This window comes from Dicentrarchus labrax, unplaced genomic scaffold (assembly GCF_905237075.1).
Source record: "Dicentrarchus labrax unplaced genomic scaffold, dlabrax2021, whole genome shotgun sequence".
NCBI lineage: Eukaryota > Metazoa > Chordata > Actinopteri > Moronidae > Dicentrarchus > Dicentrarchus labrax.
The window spans coordinates 13,088,699-13,108,600 of record NW_026136714.1 but is presented as its reverse complement, the minus strand read 5'-3'; the positions used below and the strand labels follow the sequence as shown (position 1 = coordinate 13,108,600).

Genomic DNA, 19,902 nt, shown 5'->3' with positions numbered 1-19,902 from the left:
ACACAGACCATACCAATAGGTGCAGGTGAATGCATACATGATGTGAATGCATCTATAACGTGACCACACTTTGCCCTTTCTTTAACTATTCACATATGGTAAAACAAAATAAAAGTTCCTTATTCCCATGGGCATACAGATAGCATGGTCTCAGTGCGCCCACCTCCCTAGCAGAAATAAAAGTGCCACTATAACGTTGGTTTGAAAGCTGATCCTGATGAGAAACCCTACTCAGCCTCGCTCCCAGATCTCTAATCAGATCTCTACACCACCACTGTCATCCTCATGGACTGACCCATATACATGCACTGGCCCATACTGTATCTCTAACACACCTGGATAGTCAATGATACCATCTAGTCTCCTTACCCTCGCACTCATTGTGTGCGTCTTTTGTTCTTGCATTCACATGCATACATTTGTGTGCCTGCACTGGCGCTGTGTACATCTAGCTGCGCTTATCTTGTCCCTTGTAGCTCACCTGCTTTATCCAGAGACAAAAAGAGACCTTGGCACCTCCGTTCTTTACATATGGTAATTCTCCTCTTTTCACCCACACGCCTCCCCACGATCCCGTCAGTCATGGCCTCCTGTGTACATCTGTGCGAATACAAGATCGAGTGAGACACCTGAGGGAGAATGTGTATGAGTGAGAGGGAAGAAAAGGAGCAGCATTGGTCTGCTTTTAAAGGACTTCAGGTAGAGCTGTTGTAGTTGCAAAGTGGGATTATTTCAGGCTTCAAGACTGACATTTTTAGATTTAGACAATGTTAGGTGACATTTTTTAACACTTCCAAGTCTTATATAGACATGCAATTCTCCTGGCTGAATCATCAGTACAAACTAGAAACAAACAACAGATTCTGTTGTGGAGGATGCAAATGGCAAGTGGAATTCAAGCTATCCTAAACTTTGTAGAAACCTGATGAGACATTCAGCAAAATAAATAAGTTTACATTTAGGTTCCGTGAAGCATTTTGAATTTTCTACAGCCCGGACTCGCAATGATAGCTGAGGCTCCTGGATATTGTAGTATATAGAGCCATCTGCCATACCAAATTTACTGAAATAATCAAACTAATGGCCATAATGTAATCCTATAGTATACTTAAATCATCCAGATGACTCCTGTGGTTCTGTGCTGTGGAATATGAAAGATATAATTAATGGGAACATGGAAATTAAAAGAGGGAAACAAACTTTCTGAACAAGCACCTCGGCATACTTTGTAACTATATTTCACCTAATAAGAAATCTTGACAATGACAGCCCATCTTCCAGACTGATCCTGATTGTGTTGTGTTGTTGTATAAGAAGGACTGAGCTTCTCAGATTGTGCATTCCATTGTTATGTCCATCTGTATTTACCCATGTGTCAGCTTGTGAGATTATTCTTGTCATTCAATTTTTATTGTCTTATTTTCTTATTTGATCACCCCCTCCATAGCTCTCATATAGTTAACGTGCATCCACATTTTCTATTTTTTCCCTCCTGCTATGAACCCTGTTTCAACACCAAACCCTTTTCTCCTCTCTTTTCCCCTCTCATCCCTCTTTCCATTCATCTTTCAGCTCTCGCTTTCATCTGAGGCGCTTTACTCTAAATGTACTGAACGTTGATAGATGGGGCTTCCCTGCCCCTCCCCTTGAGCAAAACCTCAAGAATGAAGTATGGCTGCATGTGTGCGTCTTTACTGATGTGTGTGTACTTCTGTGACTCTTTGCTTGTTTACACGCCTTTGTGTGAGCTTTTGTGTACTTTAACAGGTTTCCCTTGCCACTGGGTACATTTGGATACACACTCACTCCCCACAGTATCATGGTGCTTTTTACAAGGTGAGGTTACTTAGCGTAAAAGCAGCTGAAACGGCACAGTTACTATCTTAGTGACAATGACGTGATTGTTATGCTCCCATATGCACTATGATGAGGTCATTAGGGTGCACTCAAAGCTCAAGAGTTACTGTGCTATAGCTTTCACCCTTAAGCCAGTATTCACATTTTATTATTCTGCACTATTTGTAGGATTGATGCACATGTCAGACCCTTCAGCACGATATCCATTCTTGCAGGCCACGGTGGCATGGTGTGGTGCCTTTTTTTTTTAAACGTCGCCCCATATTGGAATCATTGCAATAAAGAAAAGTGAGAAGGAGTTAAATGAGATAAAATGAAGTTATTGTGTTTGCACCTGGCATGATCAAACCTCATGGTGATATGATAACGATGTAAAAAGCTGTAACTTGCACTGGGTGTTCTCAAACATCGACTTCAATCTCTTTCTGTCTTTTTCTTCTTCTTACACGTCTTTAGTTCTCTTTGAGCTCTTGTGTGTTTTCCCTCCATCTTGTTTGTTTACTAAGCAGTTATTCACCACCTACAGTCTAAGTGCTGTGAAACATAATGTGATGTAAACTTAGATAGTGTAATAGCTTGTTTGCTCCTCTCTGTCTGGCATTCAGTAGGTAAATAATGAAACTCTTAAAGCGGTCGATTAAAATGCACAGAGCAGTATGGTAGATTTATGTCGGCTGCAAAGGGGAGCAAGTCAGTAGACAATGTTGGTCTGTCTGAATCACCACTGTGAGTGTGTTTGTATTTGTATCGATACATGGTTTCTTAGTTTGCAGTTTGGTATGGGTAGGTCTATTAATATCCATGGGCACTAGTATACGATAGTGTTTCTATACCTTTTTAAATACCTTGGTAAAACTATAAGAATGTTGAAAGAAAGGTCATAGAAATTTCAATTATAAAATGTATTAATAAATTGATTATTCTATACTATGTAGAAGCATTGTTGACCACTGGGCAAAATATGTACTATTGCTCAGTGGTCAGTGAACATCAGCATATTACTGGTTTAAATCTTTGTGTTCCTTGGTCTTGGAGAGTTAAACAGTTTTTTATTCAACTGCTGACTTAAATGTTGAAGAGTGTAACCATCACAACACAACTTGACAGGAAAACTACCCAGGCGCGATCCTCCTGGCATCAGTTCCATTAGGCATAAAACAATGGAACTGGAGGAAGTCAAGTCAACAGGCCAACTGCCACGACCCTTTTCCATATCACGCCAAGACCCTAAAAACCAATGAAGCAGAGGTACACAGAAATAGCACCTACTAAGAAAATTCATAAGCTGTGCGTTTTCTCCTTGAGGGGTAGGAGCGATGGTGGGAAGGAGAGAGGGAGAGGGTAACATATGTTGCAGAGTGCTACTGGACATGGTGAGGGCAAAGACTCATAAAGTGGGTTATTATCTCTGCAAATCAATGAGAGTGCTTGAGCCGCTGGGAAAACAACCCGCATTACACCAAGCTCGGAGCTGGACTTCAGTGCTACTGCAAGACCACCTGGATGCTGAAAGACAGCCTGCTAATATTTGCTATGTATTTTCAAGGGCTGCACCTGAAAATGAAAGTAATCATCAATTAATTTACCGTACCTTAATTTAGTCATTTTCTTGATTTATCGATTAATCGTTAATTAATTAGACGTTAATTAGTCTGAAATGTAAAAAAAAAAAGTAGAAAAAGCACTCCACAATTTCCCCAGGTAATGTCTTCATGATGTTGAATTGAATCCAAAGAATTTGGCATGTTTGCTTATCACACAAATGAAACAATAATTGGTTTTCTAAATAGTTGCCAATCAATTGACTAATGGTCATATCTCCTATAAACTAAATGCAAGTAACGAGACATAGAATACATAAAACACACATCTCGTTTTTTGCAAATTGGTGCTATAATTGATCTTTTCTTTAAACTACTGTGTTTAAAAATGCAACAAGTAGAACCATAAAAGTAAATATAGTATGTTTCTATCAGGCCGTCTCAGTAGCTTACCTGGTGGAATACGTGCCCCATGTATCAAGGCTGAGTCCTTACTTTAGTAGCCAGGGTTCAATTCCAACCCGGGCCATTTGCTCCCCTCTCTCTCTCGCCTGCCTTTCTTTTCCATCTCTCCAGCTGTCACTGTCTAATAAAGCGTAAAATGCCAACAAATATCTTTTATTAAAAACAAAAATAATGTTTCTATCAGAAAAAATTGTTTGCCTTTGGCTTTCACCATGGAAACTGAAAAGCAGCCTTATTGTGTAGAGAATAAGAAGGATGACCATTTTCCCACCATTTGCAAGTTTGGAAAGTTCATTAGACGATTTACAGGAAAATTGAGAGGGTGACGGGTAAGGAGGGAGCAGAAACAGCTCAAGAGGCTAGACTTTAACCTCCACAGAGGAAAGGCATTTAACTGGACGACCCCTGCTCAAGTGCATAAGTACACTTCCATAGGGTTCCAATCTGCAGATTCTTCGTAGTGTGTAGTTGAGTCTATAAGTCGAGATTTCCATTTCCTTACATCAGCCTGTGGTGGTATTTGCAGATTGGGGACCAGCGCAAAGAGGCTGAAATTGAATTAGTTTCCATATATTGTCCTCTCCTCCTCTTTCTCCAGCTAAGCCCTGCGGTCTATCCACTGTTTGCCTTATGGGGGAGAAAAGTGAGGGGGGCTTAAGCTGTGAAGGCTGGGGCTTACGCTGTCTACCATCTTACTGGTCACACACAAACACTAACTCTCTCTCTCACACACACACACACACACACATACACTAACATGCACACACACACATGCACTCACACACCCTTGCTTCTGGGATTAAAGCAACGCAAGTCCCGTTTGCATTTACACACACAGGCGCAAATGCAATCACACAGGCAGTACACACGTATTATAGATGCACTTTTGAGCTCATGCTAATATCTTCCTTCACTCACACTATCAAATTTCAGCACACATACTTTGCTGTAACTTTTGGGAAAAAAGACAAGTAAACCTCTGCTATTTTAGGCTTAAGTCTACTGAGAAGAAGGATTGAAATGACTTGGGTGTATGTGTTTATATACAGATTTATATGTAAATGGATTTTTGTCTCTGTGTAAACAGATATGTGTCCCTGTGAACGAAAGTGTATGTGTATGTGTGTGTGCGTGCATAGTGCCAAAGGATGTAATCGCGTATCTATGAGCTGCTGGATGGCGATAATGTTTCTGTTCGCGATAGAGGTAGCTTTAGTAACAAGAGGCCCCATGTGTGTTTATGAAGCTTTGATATAAATGGTCCATTTGTTCTATCTCTCTTATCTCTACCTCCTCCTCTTCCTCTTTCTCACTCTCTCTCTCTCACCATCATCTCAGCTCTGTAGTTCCCAATAACAGCGTGCTTTAAGTGTGCCCGTGGGACTCAATAACACCAAGCTGTGTAAGTTGTAGAAGATGTCGCTGTTATTGCTTGCTATAAGGTTTTTGTTTATAGAAGTGAGACACTGCATTTTCTTATTTTTCTTATTAGTTCTAAGTTCTGTGTGTGTGTGTGTGTGTGTGTGTGCGCGAGTGTGTGCAGGTGTCTAGATATGACATGTATTTCTCCAGAGGCAGCATCACATCTACTGTGCCATTGCCTCCGAGTAGCACTGATACAGCCCGTGGACAGGTGTAAAATGCTCAGTGTTGCTATAATGACTTACAGGCTTCTCTTTCTCTCTGTGGTTATCTCTTTTATTTTCTTGTGCATTGCTGCCCTCCTTCCCTCACTGTCTTGCTCTCTTACTCTGTCCCACTCCCATCCTCCTCCTCCTCCTCATCTCTCTCAGGTGTGAATGGAGCTGTCCTGTAGGTTACGTAGGAGTTGATGTGTGTTGGTGACCAGATTTGGGAGTGTTTAATAGTTAAAGCACCCTGCTGTGGGTTCTATAGTTAGTTCTGGCTCACTCTGATAATGTTTAGCTGAGCCCTTTAGGGAGATGCCCACTTAATGTACATGAGAGCTCTTTATTTCCTTTCCATCCTTTGGACCGCTGCTGCTGGTCTACTTTAATTCATTTCTTCTTCTTTTGTCTTCTTAACATTTTTGTTTGGGTTTGATATTATTATATTATTTTTGAGTTTTCAGCATTTCTGCCGCATTCTATACATTTACAAAAAAAAAAAAGCTGTTTTACAACCAGGCAGAATACAGATGACTAAGTATATATCTAAAATAAATAAAAGCAGCTGATAATGGCCTACTCCAAGTCTCCCAAGGCTAAATGTCTTCACACGATGAAGTTCAGCAGTACAAATGAATGAGCCTAGACTGTTTTGATAACCAGGTATTGCTGCTATAAATGTCACCAGCGTATGTGTCCAATGCCATATTCACATCATATAAAAATCACCATGATTACAGCCTTTTTGATTTGTAAATACAGTTCACGTTAATATCCAACTGGTAATCACAACAGGCTTTTGGTATTTTTCTGATATCTCATTTTTATCTGACATAGTAATACAAAAGAGTCTGTGAAGCTTAAAACCTAGTCTTAAATCAGTCATTATTGCTGTAGGGCATGCTCTTCAATTGAGATTTCGTCTTCAGTGATGAGGCTCAAAGAATGCTTTATTTTTTAAGCTTGGCCGGCAGTTACCCTTTTCTCATCATATCTGAAGAACTGTCCATGTAACTACTTGAAATTAAAATAACTGCTTCTTTGCCCATGTTTTTTTCTTTCTGTGCTGTTTTCTTAATATCTTTGTACCAAGGTTATAAGTATATTATCTTATGAATACTAACCTAATATTAACCACATGCCTAAGGATAACACCAAAACAGTTATTTAAATGAACATGAATACATTTTTTTTATGACACAGTGAAAACGGAAAATACATTAGGTTAGTTATCAAAAATAATAATGACAGGCGTTTAGGAAACAGATCTCTCTTTACATGCGGGACACATTTAGTGACCCTGGATTATTTTATCGTCAAAATTTGTTATAACAATTACTCTCAAAACAAATACACTTTACAGTAAGAGAAACTGTAAATGTGATATATATGCAAAACTTTGACCGTAACATAACATATTTTTAATAATAGCTCGGCATTGCTGTGTGTGTAAACATAAATTAAATGGTCCAGTATGCAACTTATACAAGTGTAATAGTAATAATACACTGAGAATGGACTTTACAGTGAAGTAGGAGACAGGAAAACTTTAGAATTGAACATAATTTGCATATTCATAGATTGTGGAATTTAAAAAAGGTAAAAAGAGTAGATGCTTTTTTTAAGGATTTTATTGTGAGCATTTGTATATGTCGTAATACATTCCTGGAGGGGATCTTTAAAAACTTTCTTGTTTGAAGGTCACTCCCTCATTCATTTTTCTACATCTGTATATTTTAGAGATAATGCCACTGCTAATCCCTTGCAAGGTCAGTGCTTGTACTGGATGATTGTCTCCCCACTGTTTATTCATACTTCCAGCTGATGTCATTTCCTCCTGCTGGCTCTGACCTTTGACCTGTCATTTACCTCCCATCGTTCCCATGGTTTAGTCCGCCTTGGTGGCCGCTGTCCAAGAGAACATCCCTGTCTTTATCTCTGTAGGATTCCTCTGCTTACAAGAAGGTTACTGGAGTATCTAAATGCAAAATCTATTTGTACTTAAAGGTCACTTTTCATTTGGATTTCTAATATTATCTTTCATCGTATTTTCTCACTCTTCACTTTTCATTGGCTCCTGAAGTCAGTTCCTTTGACTTCTTCGCTCTCATTCCCGTTTTTCCTCTCTTTGTCCATATGATGTCTTTTCCTGCTGTTACTCCATTGTTTGACAAAAGTACTGTACATCATTAAGCTGACAGGGAAGGGCTATAATGCATAACGCATCGGCCATGTTTAAATGGCTTGGCTCATGACTCCTAAATGTGTTTCAGCAGCAGCTCTGGCAAAAAGCCATTGTGTCACACAGGCTGCTGGTTAGTCCCCCTCATCATTTGATCAATGACACTGATAAAGCAACCCTTGCCATTATACTTAGTGTGTGTTTTTGTGTGTACGTACATGATTATATGATAAAAGGCATGTTAAATCACTGCTCTTTAAACATAAAAGGCAGCAGGAGTTTGTCTTGTCACAAACATGATTTACTGCAACACAGCATATGTGCTTCATTCAGCATATGTCTGTTTTGTATAACGTGTAGGATTGTTTGATTTGCAGTAAGGTCATTGCCTCCACCTTAAAGCCATAGCTATCTGTAGTAAAAGAAGTAAGAAGAGTTATTTTGGATGGCCTTGTAAAAAAAATAACATCCAATATTACATTTTTACACATTTGCCATACGACATAAAGGCGACTGATTTTCAGAGGCTAGGCTATGAAAAGGAAATTTGTCGAAGTGTGTACTTTCGATACTTTTAACCATTAACCAAACAAAGTTACTGCATTTTACAAGTGATGCATGGTTGGTAGGCTAGGTCATGATGGTGAATCAATTTTGGTTAATGACCCTAAAAGCATATCTAGCCAGTTATATTTCATTTCAGTTGTATTTCAAGCCCCTTATAAACATGCAATAATTGTATCAGGCTGAGCTCCAAAAAGCATTGTCATAGAGTATGTTGACGACGGCTCAGTCTTTCACCAACACACAAATACTTTTCTGGAAACTAAGCTGGGTTTTGTTGGAAAGGTAGCTTCCTGTATATAGCAAACTCTTAAATCCATTGGTTATTAAGTCTGACAGGGCAATATCTCAAGGCACTTACACTTTTATAAAATAAATTAATATTGTTTTCAATTACATGCCCAAAACAAATCAAAGGGACTATTTGAAATGACTTAAGGCTACCAGTTGAGTAGCCCTGGCTTAAGAGTCCAGGTTAATGAATGAAAGAACAGGTGAAAAGAGATTAATTCAACTCCTGGGGGTGATATAAAAATATGATTAACTATGTGAATTCATTCAAAGTTAATTGAAAATGTGAAATGTTCTTTCAGAATGAAATATTGCTTCAAGATGTAGCATATGCCCCTTTCAATATGCTGACACTACCTTGAAACAATCTGTATTAAGGAGCTGCTCAGATATTGTGACTGGCCATTTTAAACTGAAGGGACTGTACTGTAAAACATTACTGGTTCAATTATGAGTACTGGAAGTCATTCCTTAAAGTCATTGATGCCGGATCACAGTGAAGGGCCAGGTTTACATCACTGTGTTCTTTATGTGTACTGGCTGAATATGTGACGTCGGTGAATAAAATCAAAGCAGCTTACTACTATTTGGCGCTTTCTACACATTATCTTTGTTTTTGCTGTAAGTAACATCTGCGTTATGTTATTAAAGATGTGGTGATACATTCCCTGTGTTTAGTCACCAAAAAGAAATCATGAGGAGGAAGAGAAGGATGAAAAATCACAGAGGTTGGCATTTTTGTGAGTGGTGATCAAGATTCCGGCTAAAATAGGAAGCTCAAAAGGTTCAGGAAGGCTCAAAACTTGGCAGATGAGCCAAACAGCTCCTTTTGGACCCTGGGTCACATAGTCAGCGAATGGTTGCTAAATAGATGTGATACTGACTCATCAAAGTATCACATTCCTCCCTCACTTGTGGGCGCACTCTTTTTTTTTTTCCTTTTTTTTACTCAAGTCTGTCCACGCCTCGCCTCCTCTTTACATATTGTAATCTTCCTTTTCCCTCTCCTACTCTATCCTCTTTCCTTCTGTTATCGGTGTGTCCTGTAAAGCTTCATTTACAGAGGAGCCCTAATCAGATATGTACCAGCGGAGGGCAGTTTGTGAGAACAGTGTGTGGCCTGATAGATAGCAAGGCTTAGCAGAAGGGGAGCGCATTGTAAGCCCTCAATTATATGCCCGACACCCTGATGCAGGAAAGAGACACTTGGGGGAGGCCTGTTTGTGCTTTGCTCATGTATCTGAGCGCCATCCTCGAGTGTGTTTGGTTGTGTTTGCATGGCTTTATATGCTTATTCTCACTGTTTGCTGCACAGATTGAAAAACAGTGGATTGAGTGAGTTCATACTTTTAAAAGTACTGTATCTTAAGTTGTAGCCATGACTATATTTGTTTAACAGTGGTACAACTATATGTACAAGACGCATCAATACCTTCAGATCGATCCATTGAGTGAATAGTTTGGCTGTGTTTGCATTATAGTAGTGAGCATTTTGGGAAGAATCAGTGATTATTGAAAGGCTGAGACCAGCTGCCTTATTTTAAGATAAACAGGTACCTCACACACACACACACACACAGAACATCCTGGTTCTATTGGAAAAACATCCACTGTAAAACCTTTTAACACAATTTCAAAAAACATCTTACATTTGTGGATAGTACAGGCCTACCGTAGATGTCTTAATAAGACATCCCCAGTGCCACTAAAATAGGATTAAAAATGTCCTCTATCTAAAGCATCACCAACCCCCTTAGAATTAAGATTAAAATGGCATGTGATTAGCTTGAATGGAGTGAATTACAATACATTTTAAAACTTAAACATCTCATCTCATTGGGTGATTTCAAACTTGTACCTTTTTGAATATTTCTAATGCTGTTATGCTGCCTGTGTGTGGCTGCTGGGTGTGTTTTCACTCTGTATTTATTTCTTCTGCTGTACTCTGGTCTTTCTTGCTGAAGAGAAAGGGCATAGCATTCTGCGGAGCGCCTTACTTTCTTCCGGGCCGGGGGCATTCTTCCTTATATTGCACTTATCACCACCACTATTGCTGTCTCCGCTGATCACTGTCCACAGGGAAAACCCTTAAAAGTTCAGGGGTATTCTCTAAAGGCTGTTCATGGGCAAAATGTGGGATATAACTAAGTCAAGCACGAGTAATAGGTTTAGGGTAAGTTTGACGTTAAGTAAGTTCCGCAATACTTTGACATTAAACATAACGATAAGTGGATTTTTCTAAAACCTTCATCCACAAGTTTGTGCAATGTAGAGGGCACAAAGGGGCTATGTAGATCCAATCATTTGCCATTCTTCTTTCAAGGCCATTCAAAGCTTATGTTTAGGCTCTGTGGCGTTGGGCCCACAGAGACGCCATGGTGGAATCAGATGAAGCATGAAAAGGTGAGCATGGGAGGGCAAACAATGAATTATGTTTGAACATTTCTGCTGCTGGAGTTCACTGCTTCAAGGCTACCTGCCTCTGCAGATAGAATATTCATCTGCTGTATTGTCCCGTAGAGGCATGCAACCTTTAGCAAAAAATCACAGTGCAACTCGACCTTGCTTTTCTGCTTCGTTATCATGCAGCCTCCAGTACAAACAGCAAAGCTTTATTTGATGCTAATAATATAGTTTTTTTGTCTTGACCTGTACCATCTTACCATTCCTCGAATTCTTTTTTTACCAATAATTACTAGTATGTAACATCTAGTGACTTACTGTGACTTTTTGTCCAGATAGAGAGTCAGTTAGTTTTGTCTGAGCTTGATGCAGTGAACTCACAGACTGTCTTCAAGCTCCAAGGTGATGTTGCCATTCACTACTAAGAATCGATCATTATCTGTCTCTTGCCCATATGTAACCATTAGTGGCTAAATAAAGTGATTAAGTATGGTCAAAGCCAATGATACTATGAAATAAGTGTCTTTTAATGAGTATCAGGTGTTTCTTTTTCCTGACACAATTGTGTTCCAATATAACCACTCTCAGCTGTTAGAAAGCAACTGCTCTGGAGAATATAGACATTTACTGCTCATTTTAACTTACCCTGTTTTCTTGAAAAAGAATCTAGTAAAATAGTATTGACTGTGACTTGTTAAAACAAGATTTCTTAAGGCGCTTAATGACTTGGTGAGTTAGCATTCTTCTTTTCTTTCATTTCTGCATAATCCAAGGCATGCATTGCATTTAACTCCAGTGTTGTTCTTATCTGTCACTGCACACTACTGTTGACACAGCATTTTTTGCCAAATAGTTAGTGTAATGGTATGGCTCGATGGCATGACAACATAGTATTATAGTAGTAGTAAGTCTGAGCAAACTGTAGGAAAGCATATATTGTAAACGTATCATACAGTCAATGCTAAACAACTGTCAACATGCCAGTCAGTAAATCATGTAAATCATGTAAATCATGTAAATTATGTTTTGTATTTGTGTGTTTCATTTCAAAATGATGTCTGACTGTTTTGATACAGAAAGGTCTTGTTTGGTTTTAGTTTAGTTAACCCTTCAAGTGATCTGCCTAGACAGCACCCTGTGTTACACAAAGACAGCCTTTCAGCCTCTCGGGTTTGGCAGGAAACCAGCTATTACATGGTCAACATTACCTTTATTACTTCTTATTAGTCTACATTATACCTCATGGGAGATTTTACATAAACACACCCACACAAATACACAAGCTTACAGAGCTATAAGCTTACCGAAATGGCTGTTGGGATCCTGCCTCACGCCAATAGACGTGCCCTGGGGAGCTCAGGTAAACACTGGCTCTGTGTTTTTCTGTTTATTGTTTGGTTATAGGCTATGACAGAGTCGATTTTTTTTTCCATCTGCAGTCTCAACACAGTTTATGGGATGGAAATTGTAGCTCCAATATGAAAACACTGTCATGCGTTTTCAACTGTAGCAGACATACATGACCATACCTGCAAGTCGAGTCACTCAATCTCACACAAGCACAGACATTAGCAGTGTATTTTAGCACTAATGAGAATGAAACTCCATTTCTTAGCTGTAATTGTGGATGTGTATTTTCCTCCTTTGTCTCTAAAGATTAGGTTTGTGAGACCCAGGGGCCTGGCGATTGTTTTGAGTGCCTCTCCACTCTGTATGACTGCGCTGTGCCGCAGGTGCTCAACAAAGCAGCCCCATTGGAATGCCCCAGCCGCGCCTCCCTTTTTTGTTAAAACACATTTTTTTTATACCCCCTTTCTCTCTTCCCTCTAGTAAAAATCAAAGGTTTCTGAGTGGCCTTGGCTTCTGGCTAATACAATGAATGTAGACATACAGACTCTCAAATATACAGATGCACACACTTTTCTTATTCCACACCCTTAAATGCAGCCAAAGAAAAGGCATTGACAAGGCTGGTGTTGGGACTGGACCCAGGAGCAGACACCCAGACAGTATGGAAGGTTTAAAGGGGGTTTTATTCCACGCACACGCACACACACAGGGGGGATGAGGGGCGGCCAGAGCAGGAACGGGTGGGTGAGATGGCGGAAGAGACCGGAGACACAGAGGCACAGGAGAGCGGACACAGGAAGCCAAACAGCACAAGGGACCCTGGGGCACGGGAGAGAAACGGTTAGACAAGGGGACACGCACAGGGGAAACACAAGAGAGCTTGAATCGCTTAACTAAATACTGAAGGGAGCCACGAGAGTTACCACCACATAGGCTGAAACAATCTGGCGAAGAATGGGAGGAAGACCGGGGTTCTTGAAGACTGGGGCATGATGAATGATTGAGAGCAGGTGAGACAGAATGAAACTCCATTTCTTAGCTGTAATTGTGGATGTGTATTTTCCTCCTTTGTCTCTAAAGATTAGGTTTGTGAGACCCAGGGGCCTGGCGATTGTTTTGAGTGCCTCTCCACTCTGTATGACTGCGCTGTGCCGCAGGTGCTCAACAAAGCAGCCCCATTGGAATGCAGCAAACGCGTCTCCATTGTGGCATAAGACACATTTTATCGACACCCTATTTCTCTACTCCTGTGAGTACAATCAGAGGTATCTGAGTGGCCTTGGCTTCTGGCTAATACAATGAATGTAGACATACAGACTCTCAAATATACAGATGCACACACTTTTCTTATTCCACACCCTTAAATGCAGCCAAAGAAAAGGCATTATGTTGTACTGGGGTGAAGCCAGCTGTATCGTGTATTGAGAGAATACACTGAAAGTAGGTTGTGTTTATGTCTCTATTGTTAAGTCAGAAATGTTGGAATGGGGTTTTCAACACCCACCTCCATCTTTTCTCTGATATTCAGTCAATTATAAAGTAGGCTCAGATAGACAACATCCATTAATATCCAGAGAAATACTCCCAGTACATGCGTCAATAAAGTAGAATTAGTGGATATAGGGGCAGAAATATGAAATGCTCAATAGAATATGGCATTTACATTGACAGTCAAACCATGAAATACATCTCTTTTTCGCTCTCACTCCTACTCTGTCTCCCCCTCTCCTGTTTTTTACTCTTTCTTCCCACTTATTATTCACAGACCATAGTCCATTGCTAAGTGCAGGTGAAAAAAGCCATTAAGTCACTGGCTGGGAGGCTTGTGGGTGTGTGTGTGTGTGTGTGTGTGTGTGTGTGTGTGTGTGTGTGTGTGTGTGTGTGTGTGTGTGTGTGTGTGTGTGTGTGTGTGTGTGTGTGTGAGAGAGTGTGAGTGAGTGTGTGTGTGTGTGTGAGAGGGAGAGAGTGACAGGAAGACAGATTGCCGCCCATTCTGAAACATGACATTGTAATCGCTGTGCATGTTAATTAAGAGACTTTATTGAAATGTTTCTTGTGACCGGAGAAATTGGAGGCTTAATGAATGAAACGTTCATGTTATATGCATGCAAGGAGATGTGTGTATGTTTTTGTGTGTGTGTGTGTGTGTGTGTGTGTGTGTGTGTGTGTGTGTGTGTGTGTGTGTGTGTGTGTGTGTGTGTGTGTGTGTGTGTGTGTGTGTGTTTGTGTGCACAGTGAAGTGCCTAGCAATAAGGAAAAACCCTTAAAGGCTCCACTTGATTCACATTTGCTGCTCATATCAATATTTCCTCATATGTTTTTTCCGCCTCTTGTAGACTTGTTTCCCTTAATAGTCTCCTCCAAATGGTGAGGTCGAAAATGGTTTAGTATTTGAGTGAGCTCTGCATTCAGTTTGATTTGGCTCACTCTGCTTTTTTAAAAATCCCAGCAGGGATTTGGTGGTGACACTTGTGAACAGGCTTCACTGACATTTGGAAAATATATTAAATATCCACCATATGCTCTGAGTAGAGGCAGCATGGCAAGTTCTGTGTATGTGTATGTATGTGTGTGTGTGTGTGTGTGTGTCTGTTTGTGTGTGTATGCATGCATGAGTGTGCATGTAGTTTGAGTGTTTGCACATGTGCTGTGAGATAGAAACACAAACACTGGAATGACTCGGATGATTCAGTGTTAGGAGTATCCAAATTCACATTTTAATGAACACTTCCCTACAGTTTTTCTGTCTTCAGAGTTCAGTTCCATAAAACCTTTGTACAAATTCATAAAATGTATGTGGCTGTCTAACATGGTTCTTATGCAATAGCAGAGGTTAAGGGCTGTGATTTACAAGAGACTGTGTGTGCATGTAATATAAAGTAAAATCCACTATAACACCAAATACTTCTGTCGGCACCAGGCACTCACTTGTAAAATGATCAGCTAGCCTGACATTCCAGTTTGGGCTTTGGCATCTAATGAGGCTTAGTATGTTTTTCTACTCATCCCACTCATGTCAACAAATCATGTTAGGCCTTTGTAGCAAGGTGGCAAGTTGAATACAAAGACAATTTGCGAGTATTCCCATGCTTTATCATTTTTTTTCATAAGCATACAGAGAAGGGAGGAAGAAGAGAGAAACTGGAGAAAAATCCTGGTTATATTTGAGGTCAGTCAGAGGCACATGGTCGGTGCTTCAGTTTCTAGCTACCCTACAGATAATGTCTGTACAGTTTGTGCATAAGCTTTCTGGAGCTAATCAACATAAAATGCAGAAAGCGGTCACATTCCTGTGATTGAGCTGAGGTGACAGTTTGCTTCATTTTCTTAAGAAAGGCCACTAACTAACCACTTGATGATGTTAATGTCATTCACGTCTGGCAAAGAAGATCGTGCTCTGTAATTCTCCTACATGATGGCAACATTAGGTGCTTTTGTCATCCCCAAGCTACACGTGATAGGTAGTCAAGAAGAACTTACCCAATGTAATGTTAGAATAACCATACATGCAGGCAGCACTCTGTATCCTCGGGTCCCAATACTTTGTTTTACAGCTGGTTTGACTTTCAGAAGTCACTAAAGAGCATATTGTAACAGCCGCACCACCATTTGCCCCTAGCCTTTGCCCCGAACCTTTGCCTCTAATGTGAGAGCCACAGTGGACTCGACTACCACTGGCTTCCTCAATCAATCCTAAAAAAATCAATGAGGTTTTTCTGAGGTGAACTGTTTTATAGGTGCAGTACCTTACCTGCGGCAGTTTCTAAAGGCTCTGGCAGGTGCATCAAGGATAGTCCCCCACTGCGTTAATCCAAGGCAAGAAAATGCAGTACTGCCTACAGAGAGGTTTCAGTGGTTCCAGAAGGAGAAAAGAGTTGATTCCATTGGATGTGTGCTCTCTTTTGTGCAGCTTCTATTAACCAGGAGTCTGTCAAGTTCTGCTATCAATTGCCATGTGCCAGAAACCTGTTCTAATGTGGGGTTTGAGGAGAGATTGGTTTCCAACCACCCTTTGCTGAAACATTTCCTACAGGGAGTGAGGTGCCAGCATCCAGTGATAAGTGGAGTTGCTGGTGGTTCTTGACACCCTTTCAAACAAGCCGTTAAAGCTGTTGGGTAGTGTCTTTTTTTGGCTTCTATCAATTCTTTCCAACTTTCTTTTCTTAACAGTCTGCTGCTCTTGTGCAGCCACCACACTTGACACTTTGGGTTAAAATCAACTTTACAGATAATACTACACCCTCAACTTCCCCTTTATTCAAATTAACTTTACTCACTTACTTATTACAAAAGAGAGTGCTGAGTTTTTGAAAGAACAAAAAAGAGACTCCCTGGGGAAAGAACATTATCTGGTCATTGAATCTACTTGGTAACTTTTTCTTTGTATAGGTTTTTATTTTTGCATATTTTCCTCTGTTGAGAATTCTGGCTACACAACATACTGGCCAAAGATGGTGCATTTTACCCATTTCCTGTGAGTACCATCTGTGGGTTAGAGATGTGTCTTGTGGAGAAACCTGTCATGTTGGGGTTTTACTGCACAGGCGTGTTATATAACCATCACATTGAGATGCGTGTGTTCATTTTGTATAACTGAACAATAGGCTGATCACTAACTTTAAATAGTGCTAAATCCTTATTTATAATGAATAAAATTATCAATGTAAGCATAAATGCATATTACAAATGAGTGTTCTAGATAGGCCTTGGACAAGATATTATAGTCTCTACAGTATTGTAAATAAAGACCCACATCTAACATGCTAAATATGCTAACAGCCTACCAGCATTAACAAACATTTGAGCTAATGGATGCAATTAGCAGCATCCTAATCGAAAATTATTTGACATTTTGTCTTTCCAAGGGCTCTTTCATGGACAGCCCATCAGCCAGGTTACATGGCTGCAGCAGATGGAGGACATGGAGGATGGTGACTGACAGACCAGGGACAGGGTGACAAACAAGCTCTATCCTCTGCAGCGGCTATTGATTTCAGCTCAGAGGTCTCTGCCTGATATGGCAGCAGTCAGGGTCGGCCAGTCACCAAAGCTAGAGCTAGCAGGCTATAAGCCTGGAAAGGGAGATGCAGGAGAAGACAATATTATCGTCATGGCCAGTCAGAATCAGGGATACGATACATGCATTGTAAGTTGATGATATTATGTCCACAGGAGGAATCTCACTGTGTTTTACCTGAAATTCTTACTAACTACGATTTTGTGTTCTCAGGCATAGTTATTGAACCTCTCTCAGAGAATTTTGAACTCTAAATGGAAACTTGATTGTATTGCTTGAATTCAGGTCTGGTTTCTTAAGAATCATCATAGAACATTTGTAATTTCACATTAAAATTGGTAGAATACAGTTTACAATAATGTGGTTGGAAAGCTTACATTGCTGGATTTGGTCTCTTCAATTTTTTTACATTAACCTCACATGGTGCCAGGAAGAACAATCGTATGTGGTAACCTAGATGACAGCAGTTTCTCTGGATTTAATTCTCTTTCCATCACTTATTTTCATTTTTAAGACACATTTCATAAGTGTGAGCTAAATGCCCAAAGGGTAGAGCTGAGGCAGATTGCAAAAACCAGAGGGGTTAGCTGTCCTTCTGTATGATAAGGCCTCTTTCTTTTTTCCTGCCCAACCAGGTACTATTTGGCTTGCAGTTAAAACCTTAGCATGGTGATAAAACGTTGCCTCAGTTAACTACAACAAACATACTTTGCTTTGTTGAACTGGTGTAAACCAGTGCCTCATACCAGTGCGGTGGTGATTTATACCTCACAGCAAACTTCTGAATGTCCAACACTGAGGCTTTATTTTGTGTTATGGCTCTTGTCTGGAATGAGATTTTGACAACGAATTTAAAAAATATGTCTATACATGTATATACGATGTTTGCATGGATCCATGACAGTGCCGTCTTGCTCGATTTGATTCTTCCTTGCACCCATAATGACTAATGGTGAGTGAGTTCCAATGTAAACATGGGGAGGCCAGGCCGTGCAGACACAGCAATCTGGCCTGTTATGTCAATTAGCCTGAGGTCTGCATAGCTGTCTTCAGCCTATGGTGAATGGGATTACAGGATTTACTTTCCTCTACCTGGCAAGACACCTAGCGCTATACAGCATCAAAGACAACACTGGTGCCCCTAGCATTTTCCCCTGTTTTGTAGAACTCATTACAGTGACTTGTGTTTTTTAACATGCGGCCCTCTCATTACCTTCAGTTGGCTGCCACTGCTTTGATCTGTGACAATGTACTGGTACCGCTCTGTGCTTCAGCAGCAGCATATTTTTTAAATAGGCATATTAGAGCTGAAAGTACATCTGTAGTTTTGATTAAGGTGGATATGGTTGAAATGTCCTCCATTCAAAGCCAGACCAACCCCTTAACTCACCTCGTTAGCGAGTGGATGCTTGGTGTACAGCATCTCTGGTGGATTTTGTGAAGCCAGTTGATCTGATCCTTCGAAAATGCTGTTGAATAAACCCTGAACTTGGGCAATGGTGCAGACAGTGCTCTTTAATGGAAGTCACCAGTGGGCTGATGAGATGCAATTGGATTGCATATCTGAAACACTAATGGTAGCATTATTTTATGGAAGCTGTTTTTACTGTGCCTTGGAGCTTTGCCAGATTGGTGTCTTAATGTAGGGAGTTACAGTCCTCTGGACTCAAGTTATATGTCCTTGTTCAAAGGAGTAGGAGGGGTCAGCTTTTTATGTACTTTAATGATAAACGGATGAAAAAAGTGAAGTAAAGTGAATTCCTATACTCTTTGATATATGAGGTTGTTTGTGATGCACAGAGTCCAATTTAATCAAAAGTGGTTGTATTTTACATTGAAAGCTGACATGGATCGGCTGGATTTTAAACAAATTAGATGCCAGGCTCATCTGAAATGTGTGCTGGTGTGCAGTCCAGGAAATGTGCTTTACGTTGGTATAAGCATCTACCACATAAATTAATGGGCCCTGAATTTTCCCTCCACCAGTAAATGAATTACCACTTAGGCATAGCTTTGTCATGTAGGCCAAACAAGCTCGTTGAAAGAAATAGATTGGAAATTTGCTAAAGTAAAGCCCCATTTTCGTGGTTTCTTTAAGTTATATAATTGGAAAACTTGCAAAAATAATAAGTGATGTTAATCTTGTCATTTAAAATGCAAGGTTGTAGAATACATTTAAGCAGTTACCTTTATGCTACTAAAAATAAATAAATAAATAAATAAATAAAATTGGATTAATTTGTCTTATGATTTGTTGAGGAAGAATTTACTCACAGCCTGAGGGAAGAAGCTGTCTTTAAGTCTAGTGGTATGTCAGCTGAAGCTTCTGTACCTTTTCCTAGATGGCAGCAGGGTGAACACGCTTTGACTGGGTGGGTGCTGTCTTTTAGTATCCTTTTGGCTCTGTGCAGACACCTCACCTCACCAATATCACTGATGCTGGGTAGTTGAATACCAATGATCTCCTTGGCGGTTTTAATCACCCACTGCAGCATCCTCCTGTCCTGGGCTGTGCACATCCCATGTAATATTGGGATGTTTCCAATCAGGATATTTTCTATCATTCCTCAGTAACAGTTAAGAAAAACTTGGTACAGGAATTTT

At 40.2% G+C, this 19,902-nt stretch overlaps 1 protein-coding gene and 1 long non-coding RNA gene across 2 annotated transcripts in view; one reads left to right on the top strand and one right to left on the bottom strand.

The window, feature by feature from the left end:
• fbxl17 (F-box and leucine-rich repeat protein 17) overlaps nt 1-19,902 on the top strand; it is a 209,808-nt gene that overhangs the window by 149,305 nt on the left and 40,601 nt on the right. The window lies entirely within an intron of this gene.
• Nucleotides 12,946-13,288, bottom strand: LOC127376052 (uncharacterized). Its single transcript, XR_007887481.1, has 2 exons — nt 13,205-13,288; nt 12,946-13,100 (listed from the first exon to the last, which is right to left on the bottom strand). It is a non-coding gene; the product is annotated as an uncharacterized LOC127376052 (long non-coding RNA).